Source organism: Lathyrus oleraceus, chromosome 5 (genome assembly GCF_024323335.1).
Source record: "Lathyrus oleraceus cultivar Zhongwan6 chromosome 5, CAAS_Psat_ZW6_1.0, whole genome shotgun sequence".
In the NCBI taxonomy this organism is placed as follows: domain Eukaryota; kingdom Viridiplantae; phylum Streptophyta; class Magnoliopsida; order Fabales; family Fabaceae; genus Lathyrus; species Lathyrus oleraceus.
Window position 1 is genome coordinate 163438624 of NC_066583.1, and position 15396 is coordinate 163454019.

General features: G+C 41.1%; 1 pseudogene; it reads right to left on the reverse strand.

Moving 5' to 3' along the window:
- Window positions 1-9329: 9329 nt before the first annotated feature.
- LOC127079436 (regulator of nonsense transcripts 1 homolog) lies at window positions 9330-13017 on the reverse strand (annotated as a pseudogene).
- Between the last annotated feature and the right edge of the window lie 2379 nt (window positions 13018-15396).

Genomic DNA, 15396 nt, shown 5'->3' on the forward strand with positions numbered 1-15396 from the left:
CTTCGTCCTGATTGTTGAGAACTTCTTCGATCTGGAAATCGGAAACTGGCCCGAATGCCACTTCGGTCTGGATACCGGGAACTGGCCTGAATGCCACTTCGGTCTGGATACCGGGAAAACTTCATGTCTATCAGCATCGGCGAAGATAACAAAACAGTGATACGTGAGCCGGCACGCATGCCAAAGATGCAAGTTGGGGATAACAATCGAAAGATTGACCAAAGAGTGCATGAGATATATTATATATAGCCGTCAAAATGTAGATAATACACTCGCATGGAAGATTATCCATAACCGGGTTGTAGGTTGCTAAATGAATAATCGACCGAAAAGAAAGGTATCAGGGTACCAGGGCTAGGCATGCCAAAGATGACCAATCAAAAGAGGATAAAGTTGCTGACTTGGAGCAAATACCCAAAAGAAAGGGGAAGACCCACTGGGGACAATACTGCTTGATCAAGGCAAGTATCCAGAGGGGAAAAGAGTATCAATACCGCAAGCTGGATACTGATAACTGCAAAGAGGGGATTACATCTACCGGTTTGTAGGCAGAAAACCATAGAAAGGTAACCAGTCATCGATAGGATGAGCACAAAGGGTTAACTCTGCCAATGGGATGAAAATGGGATTTTACAACTACCAACTAGTAGGTAGAAAACCACAAAGATAGGACTTACAACTACCGGTTTGTAGGTAGAAGCCACCAAACGAATCTACTGTGAGACAGAGTGAGAAAAAAGGATTTACAACTACCGGGTAGTGGGTAGAAGACCGCGAAATCCGCCAACAATCAGAATGAACCACAACGGTTACCTCTGCTAGGGGTTGAAAATGGGATTTTATAACTACCAGTTAGTAGGTAGAAAACCACAGAAATAGGACTTACAACTACCGGTTTGTAGGTAGAAGCCCAAAAATTCCGCTGAGGATAAGATGAATGAGTGCCGATTAGTGAGCGACTATTCATTTATGCCCCAGGGAAGCACGGGAGACAGCCAACAGGAAGCCAATTTAGGATCGATCCAAAAAGGCAGACTGAAACAGGACTCATCCTAATGAGGACAGAACTCAATAGGGAAAACCCATCCCGTTAGGGAGGGAACAGAAACAACCGTCATCCACGAGGATATAACTCAGTGGGGGGCGCAGAAGGAAATGGTAGACACTTTCTGCTTAAGAGGTAGACTCTACATGGAGAGATCAGACTCACCCACTTCTGCTAGAGGAGGATCTACTGGAGAGATCTGTATCAACAAATAGCAGGAGACAACCATCAACAGATACACGGCAACAACTGCATCATGAGTATCCGAATGCTATGATTATGCATGTATGCATTATATCTAAAAAAAATGTATGATGAATGCTGACAAACAGACATGCTCAACACACAGGTCCGGGAATCAACCATCCGGCACCACTCTTTCAGAGGGAAAACCAAAGTCACCAGAGAGCCAAGAAAATCCACTGGAGACTGGGATATCAGGGAGCAACACCATCCTGCTGGGGAGGAAGGCCACCAGAGGTTTCCGGAGGGATCGTCAGTCATAACCGGAGAAAAGAGTTCAACATACTGGCGGACGCGCCACAACAACTCGTGCTGGAAATCAGAGATACTCAGAAGCAACCAGATCTCTGATGAAGATAGATAGGCCTTAATAAAGCTCCTCATGCTAACAACTCCGCTGGGGATCTATCTGAGGACATGATGGAGTACTGGATGTCAATCCACCAAATACTGAATCTTCCAAGAATAGCACCCATGCTGGGGGAGGGAGGAAGACTGCTCTGCTGGAGAGAGGAAAGTTGAAGTCTTCAATAAATGCTCTGCCTAGGACTGCCCCACAAAAAGCGTCCAAACAACAAACTTGCTAGGGATGCCCCACAATAGGGCTCAAACAGCACTCTACTGGGGATGCCCCACTATAGGTGCTAATAGGGACTTGGAAGAAAAAAACTGCACTGCCGGGGACATGAAGATGAACAACTTCAACCAACACTACACTGGGCAATCTCGCTGAGGAGAAACCATGAGTGGTTCTACAGGGAAAAGATACAGTCATGCTCGAGATACGAACAATTGTCTTACCTGTTGGTAATCATACCGCCCTTGGGAGAGCACTGTGGGTCTCCTAAGTATCCTTCCATCATTGTGAATATTCACTTAGTTTGAGAACAATTTTGAAAAATTTATTTATTTTGAAAAACAATGATACTTTATCAATTAAAACATGCAAAACGTTTGTTGAGTTGAAACAAATAAGAGTGCAAATAATTGGATAAAAGCTCAAATTGATGTGATGGAATGGTAGTCTACAAAGGGAGAGACTCCATAGATCTGTACAAGTTTGAAATCGGTGATATATATTGGAGAGGGCTACATTGAACATAATGACCCTTACTCTACCATTCTGAATTTCGATGTATTCAGAGCTTCAGTCGACGACGCATCGAGGATTCCTGACGGATGACAGATATAGAACACAGTCTTGTCAAGATGCAGTTACTTGCCAAATCCCTAATTTTTGCCTAGATTGTCCCAGTGTGAGGTGTTCAATCTAACGGGATGCAAATTCTTTTTTTTTCAATGTCTCTAACTTTTGCCTGGATCGCCCTTTCGGGTTTTCAATCCACCGAGACGCTTCTTTTTGCCTAAGTTGCCCTTTGGGGTGTTCGACTTAGCGAGCTTTTTGTTCTTTTTTTGTTTTTTTGCGAAGTATTTCTTGACTGCATCGGGAATTCACAGGACGAGTGAACTTCTTCATCCATTGCTGTAAGTCTCAGAGCACCGCCTGAAAAGACTCTCTTGACAACCTATGGGCGTTCATAGCTTAGGGTTCACTTGCCCCTGGAATCGGGTACGAAAGACAAGACTTTCTTGAGCACAGGGTCCCTCGGAACACACGAGGCTTGACCTTCTTATAGCGTGCTTTCGTCACTCTCCGCTGATATAACTGACCATGACACATGGCAGTTAATCTCTTCTTTTCGATCGAATTCAGCATCAGTCAACTTGGGACTTTGAGGGTGCTATTTTTTCTTTTGTTTCTTTTTTTTTTTTTAATTCTGATTTCTTTTGATTTTGCACCCTCTTCTTTCTTTGTATTTTCTTTTTTCTTTTTCTTTTATGCCCCAGTTGGCTGTTCTGCTGATTCTCGAGATACAGCTGAGTGATCTTCTTTTCTTGCTCAAGAAGTCGGGAAATCTCGTCACGAATCCCTTCAACATAATCTTCTTCCGCTTCGAATACAGGGAATTCACAATTGGGAGATGACGTCAGATCATTGTGTTCAATGGGTTTAAGAAACAACCTGCATAATGATTTTGATATGAAAAGCTTTTTGGAAATCAAACAAGACAATCGTTATGCAGATGAAAAGATTGTTTTTATTCCTGTTTTTAGGGTTTTTTGTGATCACCAATTTCATGTAAAAAGTGAAAAAGGAAAACAATTGGAAAAAACAAATGTTTAACATGCATTTATTTGAATGAAAATATCATTGCACAAAATGTTGCCAACAATGTCATCACTTCTCCTTTTGGCATGGGAGAAGGTTTTTAAACAAAGTGATTATTACTCTGACTTCTGAACAACTGTAGGAACACCCACAGTGACCCATTTGTGATAGATCCCACCAGGGATAACAACTGTCAGTATCCTTTGCATCAGCAACTTCTGCTTTTGAACAAACCTCTTCGTTGAAGACCTCAGAAGAATAACCATCACCAACCCGGGACTTGCCGTCTTCAAGCTTGATTAACACGGGGACCTAAGTCTTCAAAGCTCGGAATCCCTGACCTCACAAGGTCTTGAACCTTCATCTTTAGCTGGAAACAACTATCCACATCATGACCAGGAGCACCCGAATGATACACACAATGCTGTTCAGGCCTATACCACCACCGAGGGTTGACGGGTATAGCCGGCGGGTCTCTGGGAGTAATCAAGTTCCGCTCTATCAAAGAGGGATACAGCTCTGCATAGGACATAGGGATCGGATAAAAAATGATCTTCTTCCTCTCATTACTCGTACTGGCTTGATTACCATTGGGAGGCCGGTAAGTCTGCTGCTGAGGACGATGTTGTTGATGCTGATATTGCTGAGTTGGTCTTCTCTGTTGCTGTTGAGTTGCTGGAATAGTCACAGCAGCGGCCTGACGAAACTGTCCTCTGTTCACACTCCTCCGACGGTGCACAACATTTGTTTCACTTTCTCCCCTTCTGGGTGCCCCAGAGGATGGCTTTTTAGAATCGGAAGAACTTGAAGAGCCAGGATGGCGAACCGGAGCGCGGGTTGCTCTGACATTAACAGTCTCTGTAGCAAGGGGCTGTCCACTGATTATAATACCCCTCAAATCTTCACCCACGACATAGTTGTTGACGGGAATAGTGACAGCAGTAATTTGATAATTGACAGGGACCCTCTCTGGTGAAGCACGATTGGGCGGCAGAATCACAGCTTCCTGTCTCTGGGCTAAGGCACGCAGCTCCTCTTGCCCCTGAACAACTCCTTGCATCATGGTCATGAACTGGGCCATGTTCTGCCCTCATCTCAGCCAACTCAGCTTGGACTTGATCCATACTCCTCTGATGATTCAATCTGGTTGCGGTGCGGACGATGATCAACAATCCCGTCTCAGTCAAAACCCAGAGTGAGAAGTCTCTCCCAAGCATGTCTGCAATGCAAGGATGATATGTGCATGATATGCATATGATGCGGATGCTATTTTATCATGAATGATCCTGAAAAGGATATGCACATGCGAGTTAACTTTTTCTTTTTTCATGCATTATTATTTTTTTGAAAATAAACATGCTATGATGCAAATGATGCAACATGACTGGTCAGGCTGTGCGTCTCAAGGCACAGGGTCAAAGCTTCGGCTTGAACTCGGAGTCACAATTCATCTGAAACCCAAAGTCATCTGGGGAACTGGCATCTGAACCCATGTCTGGAGAACTGAGTCACCATCTGAGTGAGCACCCACAGATTCAGCCCAGGGATCCGAAATAAACGGAACCCGCTGATAAACCACGGACAGAACTCCGGCGTCCCAGAAATAAACGTCCATAAATTTGGCCGAACCAAAGTCACCATCACAACACCACTAGCAGAAACCGTATCTGTAGAGATCAAACCCTCCCCTCACAGGTAGGTTCTAAGAACAGAAGTTTGTCAGCTTCAGCCCTTCAGTCGAGAATAATACGTTTACCACTGAAGGTTTGGCATTATTACGGGATAAAAAACCTCTGCTGACTCCCCTCAACAGGACATCCTAAAGCAAGTCCCCAGTCTCGGGGTCCTCGGATTGATCAGCGAGAATGCGCCCACCAGAGCTAACATAATCACGTCTCGGAGGAGAGGCCTCGACTGAGTTCTCGGAAAATGGTCACCAGAGTCGACAATTTCTAGAGGAACATCATGTCGTTACGGAACATCCGTAGGACATAATATATCCAAGAGAAACCTCGTCTGGGTGTGGTTCTTCACGAACGACTTAACGTAGCAACATGCTACGCAAGCCTCATGAACATCCACTCTAAAACCTATGTGTACACTCAAGCCTGGGTAGTGGGCTTATCTCTCATAAAATATCCCATCCCAACAAATAGACAACCCACAGAACCCACAGATACAACAAACATATGTACATGAATGCAATAAGGTAAAGCAGGTAAATGCTGAAAATAAATAACTGTACAAAAGAATAAACACCCAACAAACAAGAAACCTACAAAAGCTAGGAGGGACTCGCTTAGGGAAACCAGGTCCCCAGCTGTCGCAACCCGAAAAATACGGTGTGCGAAAAAAAAAACAAACGGCGAGAAAGAAATGACAGAAGAGTCGCCACCGTGCGTTATTTATCCCAAAAGAGGGAAAGGAAACGCTCGAAGTAAACCTGGAGAAAGAAAAGGAAAAGACAAGGTCTCGCAACCAAATCTTGGGTTCGGGAGTCGATTATGCGAAGGGAAGGTATTAGCACCCCTACGCATCCGTAGTACTCTACGGGATCCACTCTTGTTGTTTCTTGTCTAAAGGGTGTGAGTTTATCTAATGTACTATTTACTAAAAGGGTCAAGAGAAAAATGACTCGCACAGATATCGCATCCACTGCATACGTATCTCATCTGAAATGAGAATCAGAGTCTTCGTAGCTCGGCTACCTATGGGTGAAAGGGATATGTGTGCTCGCTAAGACATCGCGTCTTATGCCTACGTATCTCATCGGGAATGAGAATCAGAGCAAAACGTAGTTCAAACTAACTACGGGAACAAAGGTCTCGATTGCAACTAGGGCAAGAGAAAGGGAAAGTCTCGATCGCAACGAGGGCGAGAGAAAGGATCACAACGAGGGCGAAAGAAAACAAGGATTAGTTGTTAGTCGTTAGTCAAACTCGGCAAGACATCGCATCTTGTGCCTACGTATCTCATCTGAACATGAGAATCAGAGTTGCCGTAGTTCGGCTCACGCACGCCAAACAAACAAGACACCTACACACAAAAAGGTGGCAAACATGGAGCCCGACTGCCAATTACTGGACTTACATCAGCATCCGAACCAAAACACACACAAAAGGGCAAACGTGGAGCCCGACTGCCAATCACTGGACTTACATCAGCATCCGAACCCAACAAACCCACACTGGAACCCGAATGCCACTCGATGGACTTACATCAGCTTCCAAGCACACAACAAGCACAAACAAACAACAAATCGCTAAGGAGTCGGGAACTCGAGCCTAGCAACTGTCAGACAAACACACACAAAAAAGGGAAAAGTGCCCGGAGAGGTCTCGCACGACCTCCTGCCTACATACCTCGTCTGGAACAAGGATCAGGGCGATGTAGTTCCCCTACATAGGGGTTGCCATCTGAACATGGACTTACAAAGGAGGACACCAGTTGTGTCAAAGGAGAGTGGGCAATGTGTTCGCGTCCTAGCAGTAGGTGTCGCAGCTCGCTGAATCGAGTCTTAGGCAGTTACCTTTTTGCAATAGGACGGACTACATGCCACAAGATCGGAGACGCTCGGAAAGGTCTAGAAGAAATGGGGAAGCTCTGCCCTAGAGTTGTCATGTAATGTATACTTAAGTGTTTAGGATTTACAAATGGGAATATCTACCTAATGTTAGCATGCAAAGGAATATGGGAATCCTACCTATGTTATCATACAAAGGGTTCTATCTAATGGGTGCTACCTAATCGGAACAAGAATCGACGAATGGAGCGAGGAGAAGTGTTAGGGATAAGGGTAGATGGCGATGCATGAAGCAATCGACTTACAAGGTTAATGGCGATGCATAAAGCAGTCGACTTACAAGGTTGATGGCGATGCATAAAGCAATCGACTTACAAAAGGGTGGATGAATACGTGCTGGTTCTGTTAGGTTTTGAAAAATGATTACTCGACGTTGGATCGAGGTTTTGGTCTTGTTTTGAAATGGTTATCGTTAATGTTCATTTTACTTCTTGTATTAACAGATGAATAAAGAATGAAAGAATATTATACATTTCATGGGAGAGGGATACATTTGTTATGAATGGGGGTTGTTCATGGCAAACAAACAATAATAATACATGCCTCATACACCATACAAGTAGGCCACAGTTAATCAAACAATTAAGATATAAACAAGTATATAATCGAATCAAATGATCGAAGAATGAAATAATGAAGCATTAAACAATGTATGAGTGTAAGTGCAAGGGACATGTCTCATTGTAAGGAAGCCCAAGAGTAAGCTATGTGAAAATAACACAACAAGTTATATTTACAAGACACTTAAAAATTAAATCGAAAAAAGAAGGTAAAATCGGGATTTGTACGGATGGAAATTGAGGGACACACAAAACCTAAATAATGTGCTCAAAGCCGGTTTGCACATATTGACAACAATTGAAATGTCATATGCGATTAATCGAAACGCGGCGAAATACTATCAATATATCGATAAAAATAATCATGGATAAATAACAAGAAAATTGTCAAATCCATAAATTAAAAATCGATGTTTAACATTAAAATCAACAAGTGTTTAAAAAAAGAGAAGAAATAAAAATAAAAATAAATAAAAGGTTTAAAATAAAAATGGTAATAATAATAAAAACTAGTAAAAAAATAGAAAGTATGTTAAAATGAAAAAAAGCTGAAAACCAAGGATCGAACCCCCAACCTAGGATTTAACAAACAACATTTCTACCACTGGGCTAGAACTATTTTGTTATTCAAATATTGCCTGCATTACTATAAATATAATAAACAGACGCTGAATATAATTAAATAACAAACATAACAGTAGCAATAACAGTAACAGTAGCAACAGTATATGAAACGAAGATTTAACGTAAAAGAAAAAAAAAATCAAATGATGCACATGAAAACAACACACGGAAAAAAGGAGAGTTCGAGCATGAGTTACCGAAATACCAAGGTTGCCACCGCTTTGCGTTGTTGTTGCTGCCGGTAACGGAACTCGGTAACGGAACTGAGTTGAATGTTGATGTTGTTGCCGGAAGAACGTCGAGTTGTGATATGACGGTTCCGGTTGTAACCTTTGTGGTTGCAACAAGGGTGGCGGAGGAGAGCTTAAGGGATTAGTGGTTTTTTACAGCTGAAGCGTGGAGTATTGAGGGTTATTTTTCTGTGTGAACACTGTTGCAGAGAGAGATATTTCGAAAATCTCTTTCTCCTCTCCTTTGTTGTCGTTTTGAATGGTAGCCGTCAATGTTCTCTTCACAATTAGGGTTTTTTCAGCTCTCCTCGTTAGTGAGCAGTGGCCTCTCTTTTATAGTCACACTGCTAAGGTCTCTTGAATTAGCCGTTGAGATCAAAGGGGTGTTGGACTTGGAAGTGCTTTTGGTGCTGCCAGTTTGTCTATCCTGTTTTGGTGCTTATTCTGAAAAAGGTAACATGTACCTTGTACTTTCTTTTTTGAAAATGTTTCAATTCCTTTTGTTGCTTGTGGACTTTTTACCGCCGGTAAAAGGCTATTCAGTGCTGCGAATTCACTTTAATATAATATGTGTTGTTTGATGTTTGCAAGAAAGAGGTGGGGAAGTATGATGAACTGCTGCCATAATGTTCCAGATGGGAGCCTCCCTAATGTGTTACTCGATAGTGGCATATTTCCTGTGCATAGAAAGCGTTGGCGCGACATATTTGATGCTAGTATAATACCCGCCGCTACCAACTGCTCATCCGTAGCTTCTTTAGAACATGATGTGTCTACGCCATCGAGAAAACAATCATTTCTGAAATCAATATCAGATGAGGTCTCAGTAGGTACTATGTATTTTGATATAACTTTTCCTTCTATAAGAAAATCTTCAATGAAACGGAGCAGCTCCAGCAACAAATTTTCTAACAAAATGATCCTTGTGCCTGCATCAGCCAGAACTTTACAGATGTGTCGGGCATAAGAATTCAAGCAAAGGATACATGAGAGCCCGTGGATGGTTTTGCCCAATTCGAACCAACAGTGGTTGTATCAACTCTCTCACGGCATGGTTATTAGAGTGTATCCTGGCAATTATTTGAGGCAGAACAACTAGCCAGGTGTTGATATTAACTAGGGAAAATCCTTTTGTTAGGGCCATTTGAACTTCTGCAATAGCTCCATGGTTGGACCATAGTGTTAAAAGGCGAAAGAATATCCTGTAAACTCCCGTCAACACCTTTTGAATTTGCTGCACATGCTATAGAATGAAAGTATCCAGTGACAGCAGCAACAACAAACTGTGCTGCAGTGTCTAGGAAACCTCTTAAAGTGTAATGAGACATCACTGCTAGAAAGTTCTCCTTGTTCATCCTTCAGCTGTTGTAACTTATGAAGTTCACTCTTATCGGATGTGTCAAGATGTCGAACCTGATAGTGAAGAGTTAAATTCTCAACAGGTGAACTCACAGCTTCCCTTGACTTTGCATATGGCCTCACAACCTGCAATCCAGTAGCACTTATTTTTAGCCAACCGGTCCATGGCTACATTACTGGGTGCACAAACCAAAACCTGTCCCTGGCCTTGTTTGGCCATGTGATATACAAGTGCTGCTGATGTTACAGTAATACCAGTACCAGGTGGTCCTTGAATCAAACTAATAGGCCTCTAAAAAACACTCTTGACAGCAAAAACTTGTGATGCATTCAGTTCCGGAAGCCCTGGAGCACCAAAGCGACGAGGCAATGCATTACGCACCATCTGAACCTCAACTTCATGACCCAGTAAGTGGTGACATATTTACCCGCTGACACTTGTCTCATCAATAGCAAAAGTTTTCGTAGCTCCTTGCATCCTATCAAAGCTGGTACTTTTCCAAACAAAATCAACACTAAAACCATGATTGACATCAACTGGAACCCCCTGGCTAGCCCGAAGTTCCAACGCAACCTCCTCTTGTGCAGTTAGCTTAATCACATGACCCATTGACTGCCAAGAAGGATGTGCAGCCTCACCGGAATAGCGCCAACGTAGCTCATCACCAGGTACGAGCCGTAACTCATTATCTTTCTTTGGAAATACAAAATATGCAACACGTTCCTTATTGAGACCAAAATCCCATCGAATTGTAACGTTGTCCTTACTTTGTGATTCTTTCAACATCTTTTCATAATCAGCTTCAAGCTTAAAGAGAGGTGCAAATACATTTTGGTACTGACATGCATCTTCATATTTCAAAGCCACAGACTGAGGCTCATCGTCTACACCAGGCTTCTCAAGGTCTTCAAACGAAACATCAGGGTTTGTCTTCCACAGTTCTTCCACCTTATTTATTTGTTGTGCACTTATTTGACGTGCCTTTAACTGCTCTTGTTCAGATGGGATCTTGACGAGCCACTGCAAGAAACACCTATCATCAATCAAGGGACACCATTGACTAAGGTCCCAATTCATATCCTTCAAAGCATTGACACTCAAACAAGGTTCACGACAAAGAATAACAACTACACTTTCTGTCTTTGCAGAAATAAATCAAAGGAGAAACACATTACGGCATCCACAGTTGTAGCATTCAAGAATTTCCTCTCCAAGTGGACTATCTTTGTGCAGCCAGACTTCCTTATGCTTTTCCCGAACCAGGTAATTAACGATGTGCGATTCAGAAGTGTTTCCCCTAGAATTACAGAACCATTTGCGACACGAAGGTACATTGCACCTAACGACGCAAGCTGGATTAGACACCCCACAATAGCGGCAAGCATGTTCAGTGAAATCCCCTTTACCAAACTCATAATTATCATCATCACCGGTATCTTCAAAATTCAACCCGCTCATCCCCGCCGCAAGCGAATCCACCATCTGGCTGCTGCTGATGAAGTCGTTCAGCCTGCAGCTTCTACAACATTAGATGGTCTGCCACATAAAAATTATTAAAGTTTTGTCCCATTCAAGACAAGAACTGGTCTTCCAATGTACCTACACGCTGATTAGGATTAAAATGCCTATTTATCCCATATTCATCAGTCCATGTATCCCTGAAAGACGGATTTACCATGCCACTCATAGAACTCTGATCAGTAAAATGAGCATCTCTATCATTTAATGCTTCAAGACTGATAACATGTCACCTTCCTTTCAGCATCAAGATGCATTACCAGAGCAAAGGCTTCTCAAAGAACAACATGGGAAGCATTGTTTTTGGTTTTTTTTCAATTTTATTCACGTATGCTGTAAGAATAATATATGGTCCAAAACAGGTCGGCGACAGTTTATGAAAATCGTCCGTTTCCATTCCTCAGGCCTTACAAATTTGCTCATGAATGTGTTTGCGCTAAAGATCAAAGATCACACTTTTGACTGGTTGCTTTCAAACTTAGTTATGGCTCTGTTATGAATATGACTTGGTTGAGTGAACTGAAACACGGTCCGGCTAGAGATATATGGACTGGAAGGAAACGAAATCAGCCATGCTAGCTATTTTGCAGATTGGATGTTGTTTTGACCAGCCCGGTTTGATGCCTATGAATTGTTAATTCCATCATGAAATTCATTTGAAGGACGTGTAGGGCGCGATTCCATCGGTAAGCCGACAAATTAAACATTAATGCATTTTCCTTTAACTTGTTCTGTTTCTGCAGGTTCGGCGGTTTTATGCAGAATGGCTTTTGGTCGTAGTCAAAACCGTGCTCTCACACCAAGCTTCCTAATAACATCATCAAACTGTGGCAACTGAACTTACAATGGGACTCAATCATTCTATGGCATCTGTAGCATGGTTAACGGTATTGGAATCACTACTTAAATTAAGGACTCATTCATTCCTTCTGGACCAATGCCTTGTTGGAACGTACCAGCAATCTCATCCACATTTTCATTTTCTTCAATTATGCAGGGTAACTTTGGTTTGATGATTGTGTATTTTCCAATCAGTTTGCAACCCTTACAGTCTGATCATCACCAGCCAATGGAACAAGAATAGAAGGAAATTCGCCAAAAGTTCAGTTTGCCATTTATCTTGCGACAGACTACATAGAAATGCATAGCACTGAAGACTTTCAACCCGAACTGCAGCAGGAACACCTTCATCTATAAAAAAAATTAGATAATAGGCGGGCAGGTGCTACACTGCACCGTGCAGCTAAGAAATGGAGGTGTTCACGGCATGCATGTTTGAACTTTGAGGAAGCAAAAAATACAAACAGATCCTTTGTCATGCTATCATCCGGCCAATTTCCTGAAGATTCTGCTGACATCAAAGAGATCGAGTCATCAACTTTTGCGATAGTTTCACACAAGTTGATAGGATTTTGGTGACCACATGATGAACAGAATCATTTATGGGGACCTTTTCTATCAAGGACAGCAAAGCCTGCTGGCAGTATTCATCTGCAGGGGTAGTCTTGACAATTTCGGAGCCAGATTTAACCAAAGCAACTGTTCCATCATTCTTGGCAGCAGAAGTCAAAGGTGAAGAAAGAGCACTCATCGAGTTTGCTACTGTGTTGTTGCTAGTGCCATTCCTTATCGTATTTTGAGGTTGAATATTAACTGATTCACGAGATAATGGACTTGACGGCATGGGTGAAGTTTAGGGTTTTTTGGAGTTTGGGTTGACTTTGGTCAAAGTTGACCAAAAAGTCAATTGTTGACCAAAGTCAACAATTGGTTAAAATTCAATTTTATTTGCATTTTTCTTGTAAATGGACAAATGATTGATGATTGTGGTGAGAATTTTGGGCTTTTGGATTTTGGATTGACTTTGGTCAATGTTGACCAAAAAGTCAACTGTTGACCAAAGTCAACAATTGGTCAAAAATGTCAAGACTTGTACCTTTTTTTTTGTAGAATCAAATGTGATGGTTTAGAATGATGTGAAATGAATTGAAATGGTTTGAAATTTGTTTTGCAATTGGTTTATTTTATGACTTGAATGCTTGCGACTTTGAAAAGAACATGACAAGATTAGGGTTTGAAAGGGATATCCATGAATCAAGTGGCATGATTGGCAATTGGCTTGTGACACAAGAAGGTTGGTTGTTTGGATGACCAAGACCATATGAGTATTAAAAATCAACATGAACAACACCATGACTTTGGACCAAGACCAATCCTCATATAAGACCAAAGTAAGGTTAGGCCAAGCATGCTAAACAAAAAATAAAAACATAAAAATTCAGGACCAAAATCGGGGTATGACACATATTTACTCTGATTGATATAAGTCAATTGTTGACCAAAGTCAACAATTGGTTAAAATTCAATTTTATTTGCATTTTTCTTGTAAATGGACAAATGATTGATGATTGTGGTGAGAATTTTGGGCTTTTGGATTTTGGATTGACTTTGGTCAATGTTGACCAAAAAGTCAACTGTTGACCAAAGTCAACAATTGGTCAAAAATGTCAAGACTTGTACCTTTTTTTTGTAGAATCAAATGTGATGGTTTAGAATGATGTGAAATGAATTGAAATGGTTTGAAATTTGTTTTGCAATTGGTTTATTTTATGACTTGAATGCTTGCGACTTTGAAAAGAACATGACAAGATTAGGGTTTGAAAGGGATATCCATGAATCAAGTGGCATGATTGGCAATTGGCTTGTGACACAAGAAGGTTGGTTGTTTGGATGACCAAGACCATATGAGTATTAAAAATCAACATGAACAACACCATGACTTTGGACCAAGACCAATCCTCATATAAGACCAAAGTAAGGTTAGGCCAAGCATGCTAAACAAAAAATAAAAACATAAAAAATTCAGGACCAAAATCGGGGTATGACACATATTTACTCTGATTGATATAAGTCAATTGTTGACCAAAGTCAACAATTGGTTAAAATTCAATTTTATTTGCATTTTTCTTGTAAATGGACAAATGATTGATGATTGTGGTGAGAATTTTGGGCTTTTGGATTTTGGATTGACTTTGGTCAATGTTGACCAAAAAGTCAACTGTTGACCAAAGTCAACAATTGGTCAAAAATGTCAAGACTTGTACCTTTTTTTTTGTAGAATCAAATGTGATGGTTTAGAATGATGTGAAATGAATTGAAATGGTTTGAAATTTGTTTTGCAATTGGTTTATTTTATGACTTGAATGCTTGCGACTTTGAAAAGAACATGACAAGATTAGGGTTTGAAAGGGATATCCATGAATCAAGTGGCATGATTGGCAATTGGCTTGTGACACAAGAAGGTTGGTTGTTTGGATGACCAAGACCATATGAGTATTAAAAATCAACATGAACAACACCATGACTTTGGACCAAGACCAATCCTCATATAAGACCAAAGTAAGGTTAGGCCAAGCATGCTAAACAAAAATAAAAACATAAAAAATTCAGGACCAAAATCGGGGTATGACACATATTTACTCTGATTGATATAAGTCAATTGTTGACCAAAGTCAACAATTGGTTAAAATTCAATTTTATTTGCATTTTTCTTGTAAATGGACAAATGATTGATGATTGTGGTGAGAATTTTGGGCTTTTGGATTTTGGATTGACTTTGGTCAATGTTGACCAAAAAGCCAACTGTTGACCAAAGTCAACAATTGGTCAAAAATGTCAAGACTTGTACCTTTTTTTTTGTAGAATCAAATGTGATGGTTTAGAATGATGTGAAATGAATTGAAATGGTTTGAAATTTGTTTTGCAATTGGTTTATTTTATGACTTGAATACTTGCGACTTTGAAAAGAACATGACAAGATTAGGGTTTGAAAGGGATATCCATGAATCAAGTGGCATGATTGGCAATTGGCTTGTGACACAAGAAGGTTGGTTGTTTGGATGACCAAGACCATATGAGTATTAAAAATCAACATGAACAACACCATGACTTTGGACCAAGACCAATCCTCATATAAGACCAAAGTAAGGTTAGGCCAAGCATGCTAAACAAAAAATAAAAACATAAAAAATTCAGGACCAAAATCGGGGTATGACAGTTGCCC